This window comes from Triturus cristatus, chromosome 1_2 (genome assembly GCF_964204655.1).
Source record: "Triturus cristatus chromosome 1_2, aTriCri1.1, whole genome shotgun sequence".
In the NCBI taxonomy this organism is placed as follows: Eukaryota; Metazoa; Chordata; class Amphibia; order Caudata; family Salamandridae; genus Triturus; species Triturus cristatus.
The window spans coordinates 1,131,357,996-1,131,381,659 of NC_140580.1; the positions used below are offsets into that span (position 1 = coordinate 1,131,357,996).

General features: G+C 47.8%; 1 protein-coding gene across 2 annotated transcripts in view; it reads left to right on the forward strand.

Moving 5' to 3' along the window:
* Window positions 1-318: 318 nt before the first annotated feature.
* RALGPS1 (Ral GEF with PH domain and SH3 binding motif 1) overlaps window positions 319-23,664 on the forward strand; it is a 1,694,135-nt gene continuing 1,670,789 nt past the window's right edge. Inside the window, exon 1 of one of the 2 annotated variants that reach the window (XM_085613823.1) lies at window positions 319-2,618. The gene's annotated coding sequence lies outside the window, so the exon portion shown is untranslated. The remainder of the gene's footprint in view (window positions 2,619-23,664) is intronic. The other variant, XM_085613822.1, reaches the window with a different exon arrangement.

Genomic DNA, 23,664 nt, shown 5'->3' on the forward strand with positions numbered 1-23,664 from the left:
TATAAATTAGGGGAATGTTGCAAACTTCCTCACATTTTGCACACATGAATATAAACTCTGTAGCAATATTTGTATGTCCTTTATTGTTGCATCTACGTCGAGTTGTGCATACATTAAATACAACGAAATGATGGGAACTATGCAGGTTTTATTTTATTGCCTGCTGCATACACTACAGAAAGTGCAGTTATGTGGGCTGACACCGAGAACGCCATTCTCGTCGTTGTGCACGCCTCGCCTCGGTCGAGCTTGTTTCTGGGCCGGTTGCGCTTCTTCCCTGGGCCTAGGCACGGAGGGAGGCGGTGCGAGGCTGGAGCCATTGCTGGCTCCTATCGCAGGAGGTGGGCAGAGTCCGGGAGCTGCGGGAAGAGGAGACATCCGGCTGCACCTGTCAGAGCGCCTGCGAGGAATCTGAGGACGCGGCGTGTCTGGGAGAGACCCACCCGCAGGGGACGCTGGGAGGATACATTGTAACCTGAAGGGTAGTCACTGGAATCACTGGAAGCCACTGGAGGAGCTCGTGAGGATGCGCTGTCAGCTGGAGGGGAGTGCGCGGGGCACGGAGGGCACATACTGATGTGCACAGAACAAATGGGAGAGGATACACAGCAACCAGGAAAGAAATCCACTGGTAACAGAGCAGAGGGGATACATTGTAACCAGAGAATCACCCAAGTTCACAGAGCAACCGTGTGAGGATACACTGTACCCCGACCAGAATACACTGTTACCCAAACGGAATACACTGGAGTGCTCAGCGATACACTGTCAACCAACGGAATACACTGGAGTGATACGCTGTCACCCAAAGGTAATACACTGGAGTGCTCAGCGATACACTGTCAGCCAAAGGAATACACTGGAGTGCTCAAGGGATACACTGTCACCCAACGGGAATACACTGGAGTGCTTAAAGAATACACTGTAACCAGCAGGATCCCCACTGCCAGCTGCAACCGGGCACGGGAGGTAGGCTGTAACCTGTAACCCCAGAGCACACAGTGCAGCCTACAGGCGAACCACTGCCAACTGCAGCATTCCATAGGAGATGTCCGGTAGCCTGTGGAGCATCCCTGTAACTCACCTGGGCGCGTGCACTGCAACACGGTGAAGAATACACTGGAGCAAACTAGTCCTTCAGTGTAAGCTGCAGGAGGGCACACTGGGATACACTGGAGCCGGCATCATAACCAATATCATTTGGAGCATCAACCAGAGAAACAGAGTAACCTGAAAGGGGCAACTGTTACCCCAGACAACACCGGGGACACAGTGTGACCTGCAGGGGGTACACCTTGACGTACAGCTGGTACACTGCCAGCTTCAGCCTGCAAGACGTACGGTGCAATCTGCAGGAAACGTCGGCGAGAGATACACTGTAAACAGAAAGAGGTGCCTGTAATACGAGAGCACACCTGGGACACAGCGTACCCTGCAGGAAGTACACCTTCACCTACAGCAGGTGTAGTGCCAGCTCGATATACAGTGGAAACTTCAGCCAGAGATACGCTGTAACCAACTGAAAGAGTCTGCAGGAGATACATTGTAACCTACTGAAGGAGTCTGCAGGAGATACACTGTAACCTACTGAAGGACTCTGCGGGGGGGATACACTGTACTCTACTGAAGGAGTGTGCAGGGGATACACTGTAACCAACTGAAGGAGCCTGCGAGGGATACACTGTAACCTACTGAAGGAGCCTGCAGGAGATACACTGTAACCAACTGAAGGAGCCTGCAGGAGATACACTGTAACCTACTGAAGGAGCCTGCAGGAGATACACTGTAACCTACTGAAGGTCTCTGCGGGGGATACACTGTAACCAGCCGAGGGAGCCTGCAGGAGATACACTGTAACCAACTGAAGGAGCCTGCATGAAATACACTGTAACCTACTGAAGGAGTGTGCAGGAGATACACTGTAACTAACAGTAGGAGTGTGCAGGGGATACACTGTAACCAGCTGAGGGAGCCTGCAGGAGATACATTGTAACCAACTGAAGGAGCCTGCATGAAATACACTGTAACCTACTGAAGGAGTGTGCAGGAGATACACTGTAACTAACTGTAGGAGTGTGCAGGGGATACACTGTACCCTACTGAAGGAGTGTGCAGGGGATACACTGTAACTAACTGAAGCAGCCTGCGGGGGATACACTGTAACCAACTGAAGGAGTGTGCAGGAGATACACTGTATCCTATTGAAGGAGTCTGCGGGGGATACACTGTAACCAGCTGAAGGAGCCTGCAGGAGATACACTGTACCCTACTGAAGGAGTGTGCAGGGGATACACTGTACCCTACTGAAGGAGTGTGCAGGGGATACACTGTAACTAACTGAAGGTGCCTGCCGGGGATGCACTGTGACCCACTGAAGGAGCCTTCAGGGAATACACTTTAACCAGGAAGTGAAACGCGGTGGCATTCAGAGGATATACTGGCATCCGGAAGAGGCCAGAGGAGAGACCCCCTATAACCTCCATTAAGCACCAGCAGGAGATACAGTGGCTTCGGGGGGGAGCCCATGGTATACGCTGCCTGCAGGAGATGCGCTGGAGCCGCTGCAGGACACTGGGGAAGATGCTGTGCTGCGGCTGAAAGGAGTCCACTCCTTCCAGGTGAGCATGCGCTGGTCTCTTTCTTTCTTCCCTCAGCTGCAAGTGAAGCTGAGCCTTCCACGCCCCTTATCTCAGTGACAAGTGCAGATGTCACACATCTCATCTTCGAGAATAGCTGTAGTACAGCTGCCAACTTGAACAACAATCTCACCATGTGAGGATGGGGCGGGGCCTGGAAGTGGGCGGGGCACTTTTGATCCCCCCCCCCCCCAACCTTGCTGCGGCTGGTGCTGATGTCCTGGGGCCTTTTCACACACCATATATGGACGTCAGCACTATTTACAGTAGTTTTTAGCTCGTTTTCCCTGCCACTCTGTGATATCAACACCTCACTGGGAGACCGTTTGATGAAGTCAATATCATGTGTCACACGGTGGCACCGTGTGAGTTGGCAGGTATGTGCCACTCTTTCCCTCTCGGGGACACCTGCAGCAGGGAACTCAGTAACCATTGCTCAGGGAAAACTGAAGCAGGCCTGCGACACTACCTCTCTCCGTAACACGTGCGGTAAGACCCTCCACCCCGCACACGACCCCGGCCAGGGACAGGTGAGCTAGGACAGCCACACTCCTCTAAGGGACAGCTGCAGGATGGCTCTCCACACACACCCCTCCTCTCTACAGACGGGGGCAGGATGACCCTCCACCCCCCACACCACCTCTCTACAGATAGCTGCAGGATGGCCCTCCACACACACCCCTCCTCTCTACAGACGGGGGCAGGATGACCCTCCACCCCCCACACCACCTCTCTACAGACAGCTGCAGGATGGCTCTCCACACACACCCCTCCTCTCTACAGACGGGGGCACGATGACCCTCCACCCCCTACACCTCCTCTCTACAGACAGCTGCAGGATGGCCCTCCACACACACCCCTCCTCTCTACAGACAGCTGCAGGATGACCCTCCACCCCCCCACACCACCTCTCTACAGACAGGGGCAAGATGACCCTCCACCCCCCCACACCACCTCTCTACAGACAGGGGCAAGATGACCCTCCAAACACACACCTCCTCTCTACAGACAGGGGCAAGATGACCCTCCACCCCCCACACCTCCTCTCTATAGACAGGGGCAGGATGACCCTCCACCCCTCACACCTCCTCTCTACAGACAGCTGCAGGATGGCCCCTCCACACACACACACCTCTCTACAGACAAGGGCAAGAAGACCCTCCACCCCCACACCTCCTCTCTACAGATGGGGGCACGATGACCCTCCACACCACCTCTCTACAGACAGCTGCAGGATGGCCCTCCACCCCCCACACCTCCTCTCTACAGACAGGGGCAAGATGACCCCCCACCCCCCACACCACCTCTCTACAGACAGGGGTAAGATGACCCTCCAAACACACACCTCCTCTCTACAGACAGCTGCAGGATGGCCCTCCACACACACACCTCCTCTCTGCAGACAGGGGCAAGATGACCCTCCACCCTCCACACCTCCTCTCTACAGACAGCTGCATGATGACCCTCCACCCCCCACACCTCCTCTCTACAGACAGGGGCTAGATGACCCTCCACCCCCACACCTCCTCTCTACAGACAGGGGCAAGATGACCCTCCAGCCCCCACACCTCCTCTCTGCAGACAGGGGCAAGATGACCCTCCAGCCCCCACACCTCCTCTCTGCAGACAGGGGCAAGATGACCCTCCACCCCCCACACCTCCTCTCTACAGACAGGGGCTAGATGGCCCTCCACACACACACCTCCTCTCTACAGACGGGGGCAAGATGACCATCCACCCCACACCTCCTCTCTGCAGACAGGGGCAAGATGACCCTCCACCCCACACCTCCTTTCTAGGGACAACTGCACCAGTCCCCATACTCCTACTCTCAGGGAAAACTGCAGCATGGCCCCCGAATCCCCTCAGAGAGACAACTGCAGAAAGGACCTCTAGACCCTCCCCCCTTCAGAGACAACTGGAACAAGGCCCTCTACCCCCTCTCAGAGACAACAGCAGCAGGAGGGCCCTCCACTCCGCCCCCCCACCTCCCCTGAGACAACTGCAAGAAGGCCCTCAACTCCACCGCCCTCTACTCCCACCCCCCTCAGACACAAATGCAGCATGACCCTAGCTCCCCATGTCTCAGAGGTAACTGCAGCAGGGCCCTCTACCCCTCACCTCTCAGAGACCCCTGCAGCAGGGCCCTCTACCCCTCACCTCTCAGAGACCCCTGCAGCAGGGCCCTCTACCCCTCACCTCTCAGAGACCCCTGCAGCAGGGCCCTCTACCCCCACCCACATCAGAGACAACTGCAGCAGGGCCCTCTACCCCCACCCACATCAGAGACAACTGCAGCAGGGCCCTCTACCCCTCACCTCTCAGACACACCTGCAGCAAGACCCTCTACCCCTCACCTCTCAGACACACCTGCAGCAAGGCCCTCTACCCCTCACCTCTCAGACACACTTGCAGCAAGACCCTCTACCCCCACCCCCATCAGAGACATCTGCACCAGTCCCCACACTCACCCTCTCAGTGACAACTGTAGCAAGGCGCTCTACCCCTCACCTCTCAGAGACAACTGCAGCAAGACCCTCTACCCCTCATCTCTCAGAAACAACTGACCTTCTACTCCCCCCTCTCCCCCCCCCGAGACAACTGCATCAAGGCCCTCAACTGCCCCCACCCCCTGAGACAGCTGCAGCAGGGCCCTCTACTCTTCCCCCTCTCGTTGGCAGTGCAGCGGGGTCCACCACACTCTATCTCTCGGGGACATTGCAACAGGGCCACTGGAGTCCCCTTGTGGCCCAGTGCAGCCCCACACATCTTTTCAGGGACAACTGCAGCAGGGCCCACTGCACCCCTCCTCTCATTTCTAGCTACAGTGGGGCCAACTGCACCCTTCTTCTCACTTGCAGCTGCCACGGGGCCCCCTGCACCCCTGCTCTTGCTTGCAGCTTGGCTTACTGTACGCCTCCCCTCACTTGCAGCTGCCACGGGGCCCCCTGCACCCCTCCTCTGGATTGCAGCTGCAGCAGGGCCCACTGCACCCCTCCTCTCCCTTGCAGCTTGGCCCACTGCAGCCCTCTTCTCACTTGCAGCTGCAGCGTGGTCCACCACAATCCTTTCCTCTCAGGGACAACTACAGCCGTGGAGACCACACTCCTCTCAGTGGCGAGAGCTGCAAGTCCTTTCCCACCTCTCTTCTTAACGACGAGACCCCTCCAGTCCTCGCTGCTGCAGGACTCTCCTCGCTGAAACCCCCCCCCCCCCCCTGTCAGCCGTACGCATAGGCCAGAGGCCTCTAAGCATTCCTCGTCTCTGTGGCCAGTGCTGGAGGACCTTCCGTACCGGCCCCTCCCTTCTCCTCACGCGCACGCACATGCACACACACGCACTCCTAACATGCCCCCCTCCCCGCCGCCTGTCACTGAGCAGTGCCGCACGCCCCTGCCTCCTTCAGACAGACAGACACGTGCACTGCACCGCGCGGTCTGCAGCCAGGGGCGGGGCCTTGAATTCGCAGACATTGATCAGCTGATTCCACCTTCTTGACCTTTCAGCGCGCGTCACTGCCGTGAATGTCATCTGTTGTGTCCCCCTGGAGCGCGTGATCACCTGTCTTTGCCTCGGGACTATTGTTATGTGTGTTTGTGTTTTTTGTGTAGCCTCACTGGAGAACATGAGACCAGTGTAATGCAGCACGTGAAGCAAGGACTCTCCCACATAAGCCAAAATATTAAATTCTACCATCACACTTTGCGCGGCACATGAAATGCACGTGAAAGTATAAGTCGGCAGAGATGAGCTTTCTCCCCGCATTTCGGGAATGTCACGTGTGAAATCACTGTCGCACAAGACACCAGTTTAAGAGGGGCGTCTGCGGGGTGGGGGGAGAAGGGGTGCGGATTAATACCAGTGATTAGGCTCAAAGAGTGCGAACGCAGGGCCAGGAATGCAGTGCATCTGGCCAGCAAAGCGTCCTCCTCTCGGACTGCCAGCTGTGCTCCAGCGTCGAATGAAGGCAGGTCGATGTCACCCTGCGCCACCCACATCTCTTCTTGGCTCAGAAGATGCTTGTGGGAGGCAAGTGATGTAGAGGACCAGTGAGCCTCCAGAGGACAAATGATGCTGCTGGGAAACAGTGCAGCTGCTAGTAGGCAGTGAGACAACTGGGGGCCAGTGAGACTATTGGAGGCCAGTGATGCTGCTGGGAGCAACTGATGCTGGGGGTCAGTGATGTTGGGAGTCAGTGATACTGCTGAGAGCAAGTGATGCTGGGAGTCAGTGATGCTGCTGAGAGTAAGTGATGCTGGGAGCCAGTGATACTGCTGAGGGCAAGTGATGCTGGGAACCAATGATGCTGCTGAGAGCAAGTGATGCTGGGAGCCAGTGATGCTGCTGAGAGCAAGTGATGCTTGGGGCCAGTGATGCTGCTGAGAGCAAGTGATGCTTGGGGCCAGTGATGCTGCAGGGAGCAAGTGATGCTGGGGCCAGTGATGCTGCTACGAGGCAGTGATACTACTGGGGGTCAGTGATGCCGCGGGGAGCAAGTGATGCTGGGGGCCAGTGATGCTGCAGGGAGAAAGTGATGCTGCGGGCACTGATGCTCTGGGCCAGTGATGCTGCAGGGAGCAATTGATGCTGGGGCCAGTGATGCTGCAGGGACCAAGTGATGCTGGGGCTTGTGATGCTGCTGAGAGCAAGTGATGCTGGGGCTAGTTATGTTGCAGGGAGCAAGTGATGCTGGGGCCAGTGATGCTGCAGGGAGCTAGCCATGTTGAGGCCAGTGATGCTGCTGGGAGTAGGTGTGGCTGGGGCTAGTGATGCTGCTGGGCCCAGTGATGTTTGGGGCAGTGGTAATTCTTCACCCATGTAACATGCTCAATAGCATTCATGCTGCTTTGCCAGAGGCTTTTGAAACATATCGCATTATAATAAACCAGTCAAACCAGGCACCTGCCGTCTGATATTTGCCGTTGCCCCTAATAACGTACCCGCAGCCAGTGCACAGATATTTTTAGGCTCCGAGTCTAAATCGAGCTAACCTGCATAAATACATTTGTTTGGCTGCCACATCAGAAGCCTCTAGAGGGGCAGTGATGGTATGTGCCTTGCACAGTCTCTCTGCACATGCCATAATACCCTCTCAGAAAAGCTGTGGCACTGTGCGAATAAAGCCGCTCCGCAAAGAAAAGGAGGCAGAATTACATACCTATCATAACAGAGCCACAACTGTACCATAACCAACCAACATCCACACCACAACCAAACCAAATCTGTGCCCTAACAGAACCACAACTGTACCGCAAGAGAACCACAACCACCCCATCATAAATCCATAATTGGAGCCGCAACAGAACCACAGCATTCTATAAAAGTTCCACAAGGGTGCCAAAATAAAACCACCACTGCGCTGTAACAAATCAACAACCGTACCAAAATCACAACATAACTTAACAGATCCACAACCATATCCTAAAAAGTCACAGCTGTGCCACATCAGATCCATCACTCCACTCGCACACATACAACTATGCAGTGACAGAAGAACATTTGCACACATACCAGATGCATAAACCTGGCATAGAAGAACTTCAAATGCTTTGTTACAGAACCGCAACAGCATAACAATAGATCCATAATTGTACAATAGTATGGAAATCTACCCAAAAGTGAGCACACTGGTGTAGGGTCACCCTCTCGTCCACGGGTCCAAAGACTAACAAAAAGAGATCGGCACTGGCGTTGAAATAAAAGAACAAGTTTATTAATCACTCATGAGTGGGACCACGTCCACACAACACTCTCAAGTGCTGCAGGAGGTAGTACACTGAACTCACAAACCATCGTTCTTATATACTGGTTTTCTGCAATGTAAGCATGTGGACAGAAATGGAAAGAACAAGTTTAGAAATGGCTATCAGCAAACGAGGGCAGATGGATGACTACGCGGTCAGCAAATTGGGAGGGGGAGCAGGAATGCTTATGGCAGCAGAAAACAGTCAACAGATAACATCTGAGACCAGGTGCACTGGCAGCTACAACCCCCCCAGCACGTACGTTGCTTAGCCATGTCAGGAGGTCAACTAAAATAGATGACACAAGCAGAGTGAAAAGGCGAACAGCAGGGGACGAAAGAATTACGAAGGAAACAAACTGGACACCACAGCCAAAATGACTGTTGCTTATACTAATGAAAATATTACACGTTTCCACAGACGACCCTTTTAGCATAAACTGAGACATTTTCTTATTTATTCAAAGGGGTACAATACACATCATGAATGTCAATTAACATCATTTCACAGATTTCTCGTTCTATTGCTAAACGGGCATTTGCATTTTGGACATTCGTTTTAGATGGTAAACAAGTAGTACAATTGGAAATACAGAGGGAACAGAGCATTGGCCCACACTGAATACATAAACAAGAGAAGAGAGTTGCAATAATTATGAACAAGGCCGACAATATTTTCAGAACCCATACAGAAAATATGTTCCAGAACCATCCAGTCCATGTTCATATTCCTGAGTCTTGATGTATCTCAGTGGCTATTTTACGCATTTTGGAAATGGCATCATACACAGAAGGGGCGTGGTCAGGGATGAACACGCAGCAGCTACTCCCAATAATGCGACATGCTCCACCACGATCAGCTAAGATTGAATGTATGACGTTACAACGCATACATTTACAACGCATGCCTTTACAACGCAGTTTTTACCTCGCAACATCGTTTACAACGCATACATTTACATCGCATGCCACTACAACAAATGTTTTAAAATTACATTTACAATGCATTCCATTACATCGCATTATACATTTACAACGCATACCATTACAACACATACCATTACATTGCATTTAAGGTAAGTGTTGGATAGTGTAGGGGTAAAAATTACTATTCTAACTCCATGGGATGCAAAAGTAGCTTTAAGTGTTGGATAGTGTAGGGGTAAAAATTACTATTCTAACTCCAGGGGGTGAAACAGTAGGGTAAGTGTTGGATAGTGTAGGGGTAAAAGTTACTATTGTAACTCCAGGGAGTGCAACAGTAGGGTAAGTGTTGGATAGTGTAGGGGTACTATGCGTTGTAATGGTATGCGTTGTAATGACATGCGATGTAATGCCTGCATTGTAGTGACATGCGTTGTAGTGACATGCATTGTAGTGACATGCAATGTAATGGCTGCGTTGTAGTGACATGTATTGTAAAGGATGTTGCAATTTAATGACTGCGTTGTAAATGTAGTGCGATGTAATGACTGCGTTGTAAAGGTTGTTTCCCGCTAAGATTACATCTAGCACCATTCTATTTTGCAAAGTCACAATTCTCGTAATTTGGAGTTCTTCTGTAATATTTCCAAGAGCCATTGCTGTTTGATTAGTCACTGCGTCTACCACTCGGGTCAAGCGTCGTACTTTCCTACTGTTCAAAGCCTCACCAACAAAGAAAAAGAGTCCCAAATTAAAGTCTACATACTGCTGTAATACAGTAGTTTGATCCACTTCATCATTATTTATAGTTCTTTTGAATCGGTTCAAGGAAATGTCTTTAATCAATTTTTGATCTTTATGATAAGATGCAGGTGCTAGGAACACAGGTGGAAGCAAGAAAGACACATAGCGTATTCTAGACCATCCAATTGGTAGATGGCAGTAACCTTTACTTCCACAAATGAAGTAAGTGTTGTGTGAGGATAGAAAACTATTGTTCGTTCCAGTGATATTCAATACTGTAGTACAGTCACTTTTTCCCACTTGAATGCTGTCAAAACTGCTCATACAAAGATTCGCTTGGGCCCTAGTAACATCGATAACAGGAGGCCCGTTACCCTTGGCCGTTCGAGTGTTGGGGAAAACATAACTTGTGGAGGAATTTCCTTTGCGATACTCCTCCATTTCCCATACAGTTCCTTTGGCTCGTGGGTCCCCTTCCTCAGCGGGGTAACAAATCTTATTCAGCTGTGCATTAAGTCCTCCTACATCAGCTAGAGTAATATTACTGATTTCAGAGGCCCTCAACAGCGCAAACCAGGCTCTACAGGAGCCATTATGCGAGAATGGCAAGGGAATGAAAGGCGTTCCTCCCTTCTTCTGATGGGCTGGCATCATTCCACATACCCAGCAGTTGGTAGCGTTCGTAGCATTATGAGTATGATGCAACATTTGTATGAAAGTGTTATTGAGATATGACATTCGGTGCTTCTTTTCATGATAGGGAAGAGTGAAGTAATAATGTTTCGTGGGGACAGGAGTAGTAGCAGACAGCAAGTTTCGAGCCGGAGTTATCACAGCAATGATGACAGCAGTCAAAGTTAGTCCAGTGATGAACATTGTGCATTTGCTACAGACTTCTGCAGCATTCGATTTCTTCACCTCAGGCATGTTCATCTCGTCGGCAAACAACAAAACAGATGGTGCCCTAAGGTCCTGGGCAGGCGTTGGTTTCTTCACTAACGCTGAGATGAGTAGTCCCTAAAACAGGGGTCTCCAACCTTTTCTGCAGTGAGAGCTACTTCTGATCCGTGAAAATGATTGTGAGCTACTAAAGGCCAAGAAACTTGTGAATCGTTCCCTAAGTCTCTTCACGCGCAGCTTCATTGACAAGGGATAAACAGATACCCATTCAGTGTCTGCAATGCACAATATGTAACCAGAGAGCTTGGTATAAGTTCTGGCTTTCCTCTTCAACAAACTGCATACTCCTGACCTCTGCCATAACCAGCTAAGAAGACTACAACCATAAGAAACCATATGGACGTGCAGTGCTGTTCAAAACTGCAATCATACTAAAAACCATAACCTGCACATCTGTCTCTCACACCTTTTCATCCACCAAACTACTACGTTCCATAACTCGGTAATCGAACCTCGGTGGTCATCATGCACAACATGGAACACTTCCCACATAGGCTCACAAAATAAAGACAACACCTTTCCCACCACAAACCCTACACATGGATTGGCTTGCAGGGTAGTAAGCAGTATAAAGTAACACATGCTGCAATACAATTATTTTATTACATCATACCTACTTTTTATACTTTATCACAGGACTAGACCTTGAAATGCCTGAGTTCAGGGTTTGCACTGTACAAATTCTCCCCTAACAGACCATAAATGTGTCCATCCATGTAATAATAACCTATTCCACATGTATGGTTCACATGACTTGCCACTTAGTTCATTATCATAGAATTGTCATCCAGGATGGTGGGAGTCCATGATTATTTCATGATTAAAAGCTATTGCTTCAAAAAATGCCTCTTAATCTTCAAATCCTGGTCAGTGGATCACATGACACTCACCAGAGTCCTGAACATACAGCTGTATAAAAATATGCTTCCTATTCGAAACGAGGTGCATTTTTCTTGAACTCTCATAGCTCCACTTCCTGCCCATCAAATAATAAATGGACAGAAACAGTGTACATTGCTGCAAATAAGTATATTATTTTGCTTAAGGATTTCTGGTCCTGGGCGCGGAATCAAATTTTGTACTTTAAATCATATTTAAATTTAATTTGGTAAAATGTTTTCAACCAATTCACCAGCTTGATTATAAAAGTTGGTTCTTGAGCAATAAAATGGTCACTACAATATAACTGTGAACCTGGGATGCAGGAAATCCTTAATCCACTCCACATCATCTGATAATAAACTGCTCCATAACCATTCAGGAACAGAGTGTGATAATATACCAAAGACTAATTGTGATACTTATCAGTTAATAGAAAAAAAGAACATAGGGACTGGGTGGACCAATAGTGCAGGACAGGGATACAAAGAGTTTGAATGATAAAAAAAGTCTACGTTTATTTATTCTCTTCTCTAAATGTTTGGAAAGCCTGTGTGAAATTAATTGGTATCTAGGGTTTCCAGTAACCAATAGGCAAGTGTTTGCCTCTGTAAATGAAAAAGCTACCTTAGCAGAGAGGCCAAAGACAGAATGGGCATGGCACCAAAATACGTTTATAACTACCATAGCAGGTTTGATGCATGATTCGAAGAAATACACACTGCTTCAGGTGACTTTAAGTGCCAGATTCACATAAAATTTATATTCCAGGCATATGTTAAGACAAAAGCAATTTACACCTGGGAGCCTACGTAAACCATGCATGGGTGAGTGATGCAAAAACTAGATGTAAATGTACTTTATGTGAATTTGATAAGCTGGAGGCGAGGTGGAAGAATCGGTTTTGTGTTTTACAAACAGGATTTTTACAGTAGCAGGAGGCCCTCGAAATAACGGTGCAAAACACACAACAGAACAGAAAGGTGGGGTCTGAGGGGTCCGGTCCAGACTGGATTACAGGAACAAAGATATGCTTAGGAAGGTTGGGTAGGAACACGCACACGAGAGATGATGATAGCAATTTGTAAGGTGCATAGTTACGCTAAGAATGTACAGGCTCGAGGCAGCATAGATCGGAAAGTGATCTGAATGCTACGCAGCACACTGTAGTGTACACATATTTCATCTGTATCACTGGGCGCCTTGCGCACGGTGCACAGTGTGGGTGGAATGTTTCTGAATGGCACAACAAATCATCAGTTTCCATGTTTGGATTCTGAAAATGAATTATTTCTAGGACGCCGTGCCAGCTGCAGGAACCTAAAGTTGTGGAGGGAATCTTTGAGCCATGTGTTAAAGCTGTAAAATTGACAAGCCCTGGTTCCCCTCATCTGCTTCTGCCGCCTTTCTATGTCTGGTTCACAGCAGCAGGTGGTGGTGTGATCTCTCACTGGAGGTGACATCTCCTGCCCCAGCCCCTTTCTCCCTGCGCTCTCCTATGTGGCCGAGGAAGGAGGTGGGAGGGAGGAGTGAGCCCAGCCAAACCCAGAGGCTGCTGCATCCCAGCAGAGAGGCACTGCCTGCTCAATGAGAGCCAGGGGAGGCAGAACTGTCAAAGACTGGGGCTCTCTTCTCCACTCCACTAACAGACCTCGCACACCGCAGGACCGCCGTGAAGACAGCGGCGGACTCATTGCTCCTCAACTGCTGTTCAGGAATCACAACAGCTCGCCTTTCCCTCGTGCTCCGATTGGTATCATAAGAAAAGTGATTTGTTTGGCTAATTAAAAGTTTGCTTTATCTTGTAGCAAAGAGCCACGAAGCATCAAATCTGAGCTTGGGAAATTAATAAACAAAAACAAAGGGTATAATAAATAAAATATAGCGAGGGCACCCCACGCTCGGCAAAATGAAAGATGTTGACAAAAGACAATGTCAGATAAGACCCGTCACGTGTCAGGAGTAGGACGGATTGCGAAAAGGCACCCCGCGATCTCGAGCCAGAGAGGAATCTGGATTTTCTATTTCTCCTTGCGGAAAGTCACGTGGGGAGATAGTATGCTCAATCTTATTACCCGAAGAATAAGGCGGCAAAGCAGAGTTAAAAATGAACAATTTAGCTCAACAAGAGCTACATAACAGCCAAAGCCATTCGGAAGGAATTCGGTCCAAATGTACATGCTTGAAGTACTGCTCATATTTTATTTATTTTAGATGACTCGAATAACGGCATGCACAGGCATCTATTGAAAAAAAATAAAGCTCCTCTTGCCCACATACCTGCTGTCTGTCTGGTTCTGCTTAAAGTGGCGGACACTGCATCTCCTGTATTTGAGCATGGAGATCCAATTATGCTTTCAAGGTTGCCGATCCGGCCGCAAAAGTGCACAGGATCATAGAAGGGAGACATGCAGGAAAAGGCGCGCATCGTGGTTCTCCGAGGGCAGCAAACACTGCCCATGCGCTGGCTGACGTCACCACTTCACCCCGCCCCAGATAGGCTCAAATAGCAGCTGCTTCCTACGGCGGGAGAGAAGCAACTTTAAAAGACCTAAAAAACAAACAAAATGCCAATGATAGGCTACAAAAGTGGAAGTCAGATCGCGAGCTACTGACAGGGCACCTGCGAGCTACCGGTAGCTCGCGATCGACTGGTTGGAGACCCCTGCCCTAAAAGATTACCCCCGTTTGTAGTCAGTCTTTAACCACCCAGGACAGTGCCTCAAACAGTCTCTTTTTGCGGTGAAGTGTCTTTCTTACCGGATTGAAGCAGATATCTAGATGCACCAGGGATCGTGTGCTCCAGGAAGACTTCCTCAGGCCCTTCAGGTGATGCTGCTCGTCCTTTCTCGGTGACCAGGATGTCGTGGTGATCTGTCAACGCAGTAGGGCTCATGAGGGTATGCAGTACCTTTCAGCAATGGCTGGCATGGACCCAGTTCTTCCGGTTGGTCACTCGCACTGCAGTTCTGATTGCAAGGAGGACCTGTTCTGGGCCACGCCACCGAGGTGCCAAAGAATTTGACAGTTGAAACGATTTCGTCAGCACGAAAATGCCAGGCCGCAGATCATGGCCTTCACCCTGCAACCTGTCTGGAAGAGCTTCACGCACCTGCTGATAAACAGAAGACAAGTTAACTGGGACAAATAGTCGCTCATCAATATGTGGGGAACATCATGTATAGGGCGAGTCTTGGGGACCCCACAAATATTCATGGGCCTCCCAAAGACAATATCATGTGGCATAAGGCCAGATTGTGTATGTGGTATTGATCTAGTAGAAAGCAATGCTAGGGGCAGTGCATCAGGCCATTTCAAAGATATGGAAGCCTGTATTTCAGCCAATTTCAATTTCAGGGTGGAATTGTAATGCTCCACCAGGCCTGCTGATTGTGGGTAAAAAGCGGCATGAAATTTCTGCTTAATCCCCAACCCTTTCATGCAATATTCTACAACTTGCCCAATGAAATGATGTCAGTTGTCACTCCATAGGACCCGACAAATGCCAAATCGAGGAAAGAACTTCTTTAGGAGAACTTTTGCTGTCGTGAGAGCTGTATTATCCTTCGTAGCATATGCCTGCACCCATTTACTGAAGGCGCAAACTACTACTAAGACGTATTTAAAAATTGTTACAATGCTCAAACTGAATGTAATCCATTTGCAGGACCTCAAAAGGTACAGTTGGTGTCGCAAACCCTTCCTGTTGAAGTTCACGTTCCCATTCCCTTTCCAGGGTTATACTGGAGACAGACCAGACAAGACTGGACTATCTTTTTTAGCAGTGCCAGCAATATCAGGATGATCCCAAACTTGCATGAGTTGTTTTGCCATTGAGGATGCACCAACATGTGCCGGCCCATGTGCCATGTGAATCAAAAGGTATAATATGCTGTGGGTAACTTCCATTTGGTCATATCTTTATTCCTCCAGCAGCCCTCATCATCCAGTGTTCCCTCCTTAGACCATTGGTCTAGTTTGTCAGCAGAGGCAGATTGATGCATGTCCAGCACTTCCTGTCTGGCATCATGCCAACGTTCAGCTTGTGACTTTACCACATACATACATGTGATACTTCGCTGCATTGCGGTCTCACGGGCTGTGTGATCCGCAAAGGCGTTACCTGCTCCTATTTTATCAGTCACTTTCTTGTGTGCACCACACTTAACAATTGCCACTTTCTTACGATAGGTTAGGGCAGTAAGAAAATTATGCACTAATTCTCCATGTGAGGTGAGGAAGCCCCTTTCTTTCCATATGCGACCAAAATTGTGTGCCACCCCGAAAGTATACTTGCTGTCGGTAAAAATGTTGACAAGTCTGTACTAAGCTCACATGCTCTCGTCAGTGCAATCAGTTCGGCCACTTTGGCTGACTTCTGTTCTGTGGGATGCGAGCTGTATCAACTACTGTCTGAAGTGTTGTGATAGCATAGGCAGCAGATGTAGTGCCATCGGGTAATTTTAAACATGAGCCATCAACCCATAACTCTCCATTAACACTAGAAAGAGGTGTATCTTGTAGGTCAACACAACCCTTTGTTTGCTCTTCAGTGAGAAATATACAATCATGTGACTCTTGCGACTGTGGCTGAGTAGCTGGAAATGGCAACAACGTGGCAGGGTTTAGTTTCATGTATTTTTTTAACGTGATATGGAGAGCCAAAAGTGTCAATTCATATCCTGTCAAACGAGCACTAGTCAAAAGTTGCGTCTTTGTTTGATTTAGCAAAGTCTCAACTGAATGGGGTACTAACACAAGCAGTTTGTGTGACAAAACTATTCCCTCACTCTGACGTATTGATACAGCCGTTGCTGCCACCGCTCGGAAACATCCAGGCAGCGCACGAGCGACTGGGTCAAGGACAGCTGAGAGATATGCACATGGACGTTATTTATTGCCGTGTGTCTGTGTTAAAACCAAGAGAGCACAACCTTCCTTTTTGTGGACATAGAGTGTGAAAGCTTTAGTATAGTCTGGAGTACCTAATACTGGTGCAGAGCAAAGGGCTTGGCGTAACTGTTGGAAGGCATTCTGGTACTCAGCAGTCCATGGGAGGGTCTTCGGAGTGTCTTTAGTCAAAAGGGCGAACAAAGGTTTAATAATGTGTGAAAAACTGGGGATCCGCTGCCTACAAAAAGAAGTAAGGCCAATCAGTGCACGGACATCCTTCTGAGTACGAGGCACAGGAGTATCTAAAATAGTCTGAAAGCGGTCTGGTGTGAGTGCATGTCTCTCCTTAGACAGGAGGTGACCTAAATAGGTAACCTGCTGTCTCCAATATTGCAATTTCTTTCTAGAGACTTTGTGATTATGTGATGCAAGAAACAATAACAGTAACTATGTACCTTCTTCACATTGCTCAGGAGTGTCAGCAGCTAACAAAATATCATTGACATACTGAATGAGGGCCACCCCTTTTGGTACAGGAAAGGAATCAAGTTGTCTTTTTAAAGCCTGACTGTAAATACTGGGACTTTCTGTATAGCCCTGTGGAGCTCTACAGAACCGGAAGGACCTATTTTTTAGTGTAAATCCAAATAGATAGTGGCTTTCAGGGTGAATGGGTATTGAGAAAAATGTGTTCTTTAAGTCGATCACCGAAAATGTAGTGGCAGTGGGAGGGACCATAGTGAGAAGGGTTGTGATATCAGAAACTACCGGATATTGGGGCACTACAAGTTTATTAACATCTTGCAAATCAATAATGAATCTGTAAATTTTAGTATCAGTGTCTTTTTTTCAAAATAGGAAGGATAGGGCTATTGCACGTATTGTAGGGTACTTCTTCCACTACCCCCACTTTAATCAAATCCTGAACAATACCCGTTAGTGCTTCTTCACCATCTCGGGATATTTTGTACTGGGGCAGACGAGTCAATGAAACACCTTCTCTTACTTGAATATGCACAGGTGGAATAACCATTTGACCCACGTCAGTATCTGATGTGGCCCACAGAGTACAAGGCAGGGACGTCAAAGCGGCATCCTCATTAATAAGACAGGACCTCTCAACCATTGGATAATTATTATTCAAAATAACACGCACACCTTCCGGAGAACAACGTATTGTAGCACGAAAATATTTAAGCGTATCGATACCCACAATGTTGTTTGGCGTATTAGGGGAAAGCAAAAATGGACAAGAGCCATAACATCTGCTCTACACCAAGGAGTGTAAACCCAATTATATATAAAATATCCCTTTGCATCATCTGAAGTTTTATCATAATTTATTCCTGCACCCTTCGGAGGAACATACAGAGGTGCAGCTTCACGCATTGGTTTCATAGTAATTTCACTACTCTGAGTTCATTCTTATCCATCGGAGCATCTACTGTCTGTGCTTGGGATTGAACTGTTTCTACAACTTTATTTTTTCTAGCTAATTCTTGCTCCTTTCATAAACGCAATGTGTCATTTCTTAATTTAACCACTCGTCTAATTATGTCAGGTAGGTTCGATAAAAGGAAAGTCCCATCTACTAACTGTTTATAATTAGTACTTGTATCATCTGGCTCTGTTTCATTGGAAATATGCCGCCAACCATATATTACCTCCCAAGAGAATTTTTCTACAAAATAAAATTGGTCCAAATCTTTCCACTGTAGAGCCATAGCTACGAGGATCGGTGCAGTGGTAGTCCGGCGAGCTTCCTCTCTAGCAGCGGTTTTTAATGTATCTTTTTCTGCTCTAGTCAAAGTAGAGCGAGTCTGTCGCCCAACTTTGCTTGTCTTTATCTGTATCCTCTGAAGAAGAATGCTCCTCGTCAGAAGCCTCATCCTCAGGGGCACTTGGAGCGGGGAATTTATACGAAGGGGGGGGGTCATTCTAATAGGATGCAATCATCCTGAGGTGTATTAAGTAGTGGATAGTTAGGGCGTCTAATAGGATACTGTCCATGTATCACAAATCGATGTTCTCTGTCTTCCTTTTCTATTCTTTCCTTCATTTCTTTGTCTTTTAATTCCACCGCTTTTTGATATATCGTTTTCTGCTGCTCTTTCTCTGCTATAGCTTCCTCTCTCTCGCACTTCTTTATCCCACATGCGTACACAATCAAACATATCCTGTCTTTCTTTTAAATAAACACTTCTCTACATATTGAACCTTTTTAGAATCGAATGACCCATTCACTGCCCATTGTAAATTGGACTCTTTCTTTGTGTATTTGGTCCACAATGAACCGCACATTATGAGGCAAATACCATGTTTGATATACATTTCTCTATTAGGGGTCCCTTCCGGAGGACCGGCTGACTTTGCTCCAAAATAGTTTTGGTACCACAAGAGCAGCAACACCACTTACTGAGTATGCTGAGAACAGGCATGTTTTCACAAGTATATGTAAAATATCACTACTCCAAACAAATATTCCTAAAGGAGAAAAATCTCCACATTACCTGCCTTCAGTCTTTGCAAAGAATGAATACTAAAACTAAACCAAAAAACCAAACCAAGCAAATCAAGAGTGCCATTTCAGCGACCTTACCAAACAGAAGTCTCCAACTCCCACCTGCCGATCTCTGGTTGACCTAATGGTCACTGCAGAATACGCCAAAGAAAAGCCCCAGTCGATACCAGCCACCACCCGGAGGGTCAAATCGCGAAAACCGGAAAAGTCACGTCAGCCTGCAAAGACAAGGGTCTTCTCATGCAGTGCGCATCCTCAGTAATATTTCGATCCTCCGTCGGGACCACTCCTTTGGACGGCCGCGTCTCCAATGGGGCCCCACGTGTCGAGCGCCAACTGTGGAAATGTACCCAAAAGTGAGCACACTGGTGCAGGGTCACCCTCTCGGCCACGGGTCCAAAGACTAACAAAAAGAGATCAGCACTGGAGTTGAAATAAAATAACAAGTTTATTAATCACTCGTGAGTGGGACCACGTCCACACAACACTCTCAAGTGCTGCAGGAGGTAGTACACTGAACTCACAAACCATCGTTCTTATATACTGGTTTTCTGTAATGTAAGCATGTGGACAGAAATGGAAAGAACAAGTTTAGAAATGGTTATCAGCAAACAAGGACAGATGGATGACTACGTGGTCAGCAAATTGGGAGGGGGAGCAGGAATGCTTATGGCAGCAGAAAACAGTCAACAGATTACATCTGATTCCAGGTGCATTAATAGCTACAAACTCCCAGCACGCACATTGCTTAGCCATGTCAGGAGGTCAACTAAAATAGATGACACAAGCAGAGGGAAAAGGCGAACAGCAGTGGACAAAAGAATTACGAAGGAAACGAAATGGACACCTCAGCCAAAATGGCTGTTGCCTATGCTAATGAAAATATTACATTCATATTTTCGCTACCTGTTTGAAGGCCGGCAGCGGGTCGAGGTACTCGGCGTCTTACGAGGGCCAATGATGAATTAACTTTGAATGCTTTGGAATTTCACCTATCGTAGTGAACATGAGAGATTTTTGAAAATTTGGATCTTAAACATTACTTAAGGATCATATACACTTTAGGTTTTTGTGAAACACTCACTTCAAGTATGGGATTCATTGAAGAATTCGTCTCATGTAATTTTGGGAATTGAAGAAGGATTGCCGTACGATTGCGAAGTGAATCAAGTAGTGATCGTGGTACGTCAGTGATCTGAACAAGATTGGACTATTTCTATTATTGTCCTGAGGAAGCCCTATGCGGGCGAAACGTGTTGGCTGTATTGCTGCTGCTGTGCATGATCATCTTGCGACATTAAAAGCACATATTATATATCAATGAAAAATTTGGACTGAATCACCTACTGTGTAGTCTATGCATTTTCTAGTGTTGCCTCTCTGTGTGTTCTTTAAATGTGTGAAAAGGCGAACAGCAGGGGACGAAAGAATTACGAAGGAAATTAAATGGACACCACAGCCAAAATGGCTGTTGCTTATGCTAATGAAAATATTACACGTTTCCACAATAGTAGATCGACTATTGCACCAAAATAGAACCAGAACTGTGCTGTGAAGGCTAGAGCCCACAACCAACCACAGTTGTGCTTTAACAGAACCATCACTATACCATAACAAAAATATGACTGTTCTATAACATCTCTGTAGAGAACAGTGGTTGGAATGTAACTCGTTCAAAGGAAAATTAAGTATATAGAATGGCAAAATTACTGCATATATGGTATGACGTATATGACATTTCACAGGTTATAGTCTTACACAGCAGTTTAATACAACATAAACCACATTACTCTTTCATTGGTGTGCATAAGAATTAAGTAATTTACTCCTGTGTAAGAACCCTCTCCTAAAACTTGCTGAAACAGTAGTGCAAACATTACAATGCAGTATTTTTTATATACAAATCACTGGAAGACTTTTTTCAGTCTATTAAAACAGGCCCGAAGTCACCTGTATATGTGTAGATCATGGGAAGGCAATCAATTTATTTATATATCAGCAACGTTTCGATTCCACATAGAATCTCAGGGTCTCATCAGGACGAAATTATACCAGGGGGACACCTACAAAAGCTTTGGTAAAAGGGATTAGAACCTGTGCACCGGGAATGGCATGAAAAAATCCAAAAAGCTCAAATGGGACATTAGTTGCCTGCTGAAGACAGGGCTAAAATAACACACATGAGCATGCTGGGAGTACAGCATGGAGAGTTTAGGGTAATAACAATTCAGTGGATATTCAAGAATATAATATATTCATCGGTTCATGGACCTGGCGGTGGAAGCAAGCATGAACCACAAGAATGGGAGATAGTTCATTAGTGAACAGAAGGAAAATAAAAATAAATAAATCTTAATGAAACCTAACAATGGGAACTGAAGCATCACTTACCTGTGGGTAACTTTACGTCCAAACTAGTACTGGAGGTATAGGAGATATGTGACAGGCCCAGTAATATAGCAAGCTGAGACTAAGGATAAGTCCTGGGGCAGAGTCTCCTGATCAGAGACAATAGGAACAGCCTTGCGAGGTTACCGCACTGTCTGAACAAATGCTCAAAGCGACGGGCATGCCCATACCAAAGACGGCTACTCGTGAGTGTGAGGCTTAGAATTCATAGCATTTCCAACAAACTGCAGCTCGGAAAGGAAGTGAGTTGTGGAATGCGGAAGTGTTCACCCCAAATGATGAAAGGAATAGAGAAGGAATCGTCTGTGATATTAGGCAGGCTGAATTAGTGTTATGGTGGCCAAATAGAGGCAAACAGCTGATGTTACTGTAATGGAAAGGTCACTTATGTGTGCTGGCTTATTCAAACACATTCTATAACCGAATCATCACAGTACCGTACAAGATGCATGGACACACCCCAGCTGTTGGACATGGCTCTTCCTAGGCGGATTGCCCTAAAACGTTTTGCTTTTTGCCCTCCTGGTTTTTGCCAACTCTCTTTTGCTGACCTTAGAACTCTGGGCACTTTCCCACTGTACTGCAGCTGAAAAATGCACACGGCCTTCCTCCACATGTCAGGATAGGGTGCTTACTGGATTGGGTTATGTGTCATACCTGTGAGTGCCCTGTAAAAAGGTACATCACATACCCAGGGTGGGTGTAACACTGACTGTGCCACCCACCTGAATAGCCTGTCAAAAATGTGTCATACTCAAGGTGACAGTTCTCACCCCGTAGTCACCCCTGGGGGGGCATTTTACTACTACCAACTCAGGATAGGTGAGTGGCCGTGTAGGCACATCGGTGTGTGTACTGCTCGTAGGGATGAACCCAATGTGGGTTTTTCCTACTTTGGGGTTTGGCTCTCGCCATGGGACAATTCCTGGGAGTTGCTAATTCCTGTTTTAAGGCCTTAGGGCCTGGGGCACTTTCCCACTGTAAGTGAAGTGTGAAAGTGCATGTGCCCTTCCTACACACGTTTGGAAGGGGTGCTCACCTGAGTTTTCTAAAACATCGGACAGGTCTGCCATGGTGGGCGCACGCTAGCATCAAGTATGTTTCAAGGTATGTGCCCATCCTGCCAATGTAGGTTGGTGTGCACACTCGCACCAGTGGTCCTCCTAAAGGTGTGTCCATCCTGCGCATACCGGCTGGTGTGTAAATCAACACCAGTGGTGCTCTTAAAGACGTGTCCAGCCTGCCATTGCAGGCTGTTGTGTGCTTTGCACCCATGGTGCTCGTAAAGATGTGTCCGGCCTGCCATTGCAGGCTAGTGTGCGCCCTTGCACCGATGGTGCCACTGCAGGTGGGGGTGGGGGAATGAGGGGGTTCGCACCGTTGGTGCTCTTAAAATCATCCCCAACCGGACATTGCAGTCTGATGCCCGCAATTGCGCGTTTACTCAGACTAGCCTGTTTGGCCAGTCTGAGGTGTAGGGTCCTCACCAGCCACCCTGAGAGGACCTTTCACCTCCACCCGAATACCCCGAGGGTGCGCCTTAATGGGTGAAGCGAGTGGAGGGTGAAAGGCAGGGCAGGTACACATGTGTGTTCCCTGCCCAGATAGTGAGGAATACCCATGCGTGTTTCCACTGACTATGACGTTTGCGCCTCCCCTAGGCTAACATGGGGAAATGGTTGAAGTCACTTCAGGCTGCAATAGTGGGTTACAGTGAAGAACCTCATGATTTTTCTTATCATTCGATTTGCAGCGACAACCCCTTGCCAGTAGTAAAGGTGACTTTTTCGTAATTCGCATAGAAATGCCACTACACAAAACTGGGCATTTCTATGCTCTAAAACTCTTTGTGTGTCTTTGTGCTGGGCTCCAGTCCTCACTGAAGGTTGGGGAGCACATCTGGGCATTCCCCAGCGACAGCTATAAAACACTGGGCGTGGAACTGGAATGACAGA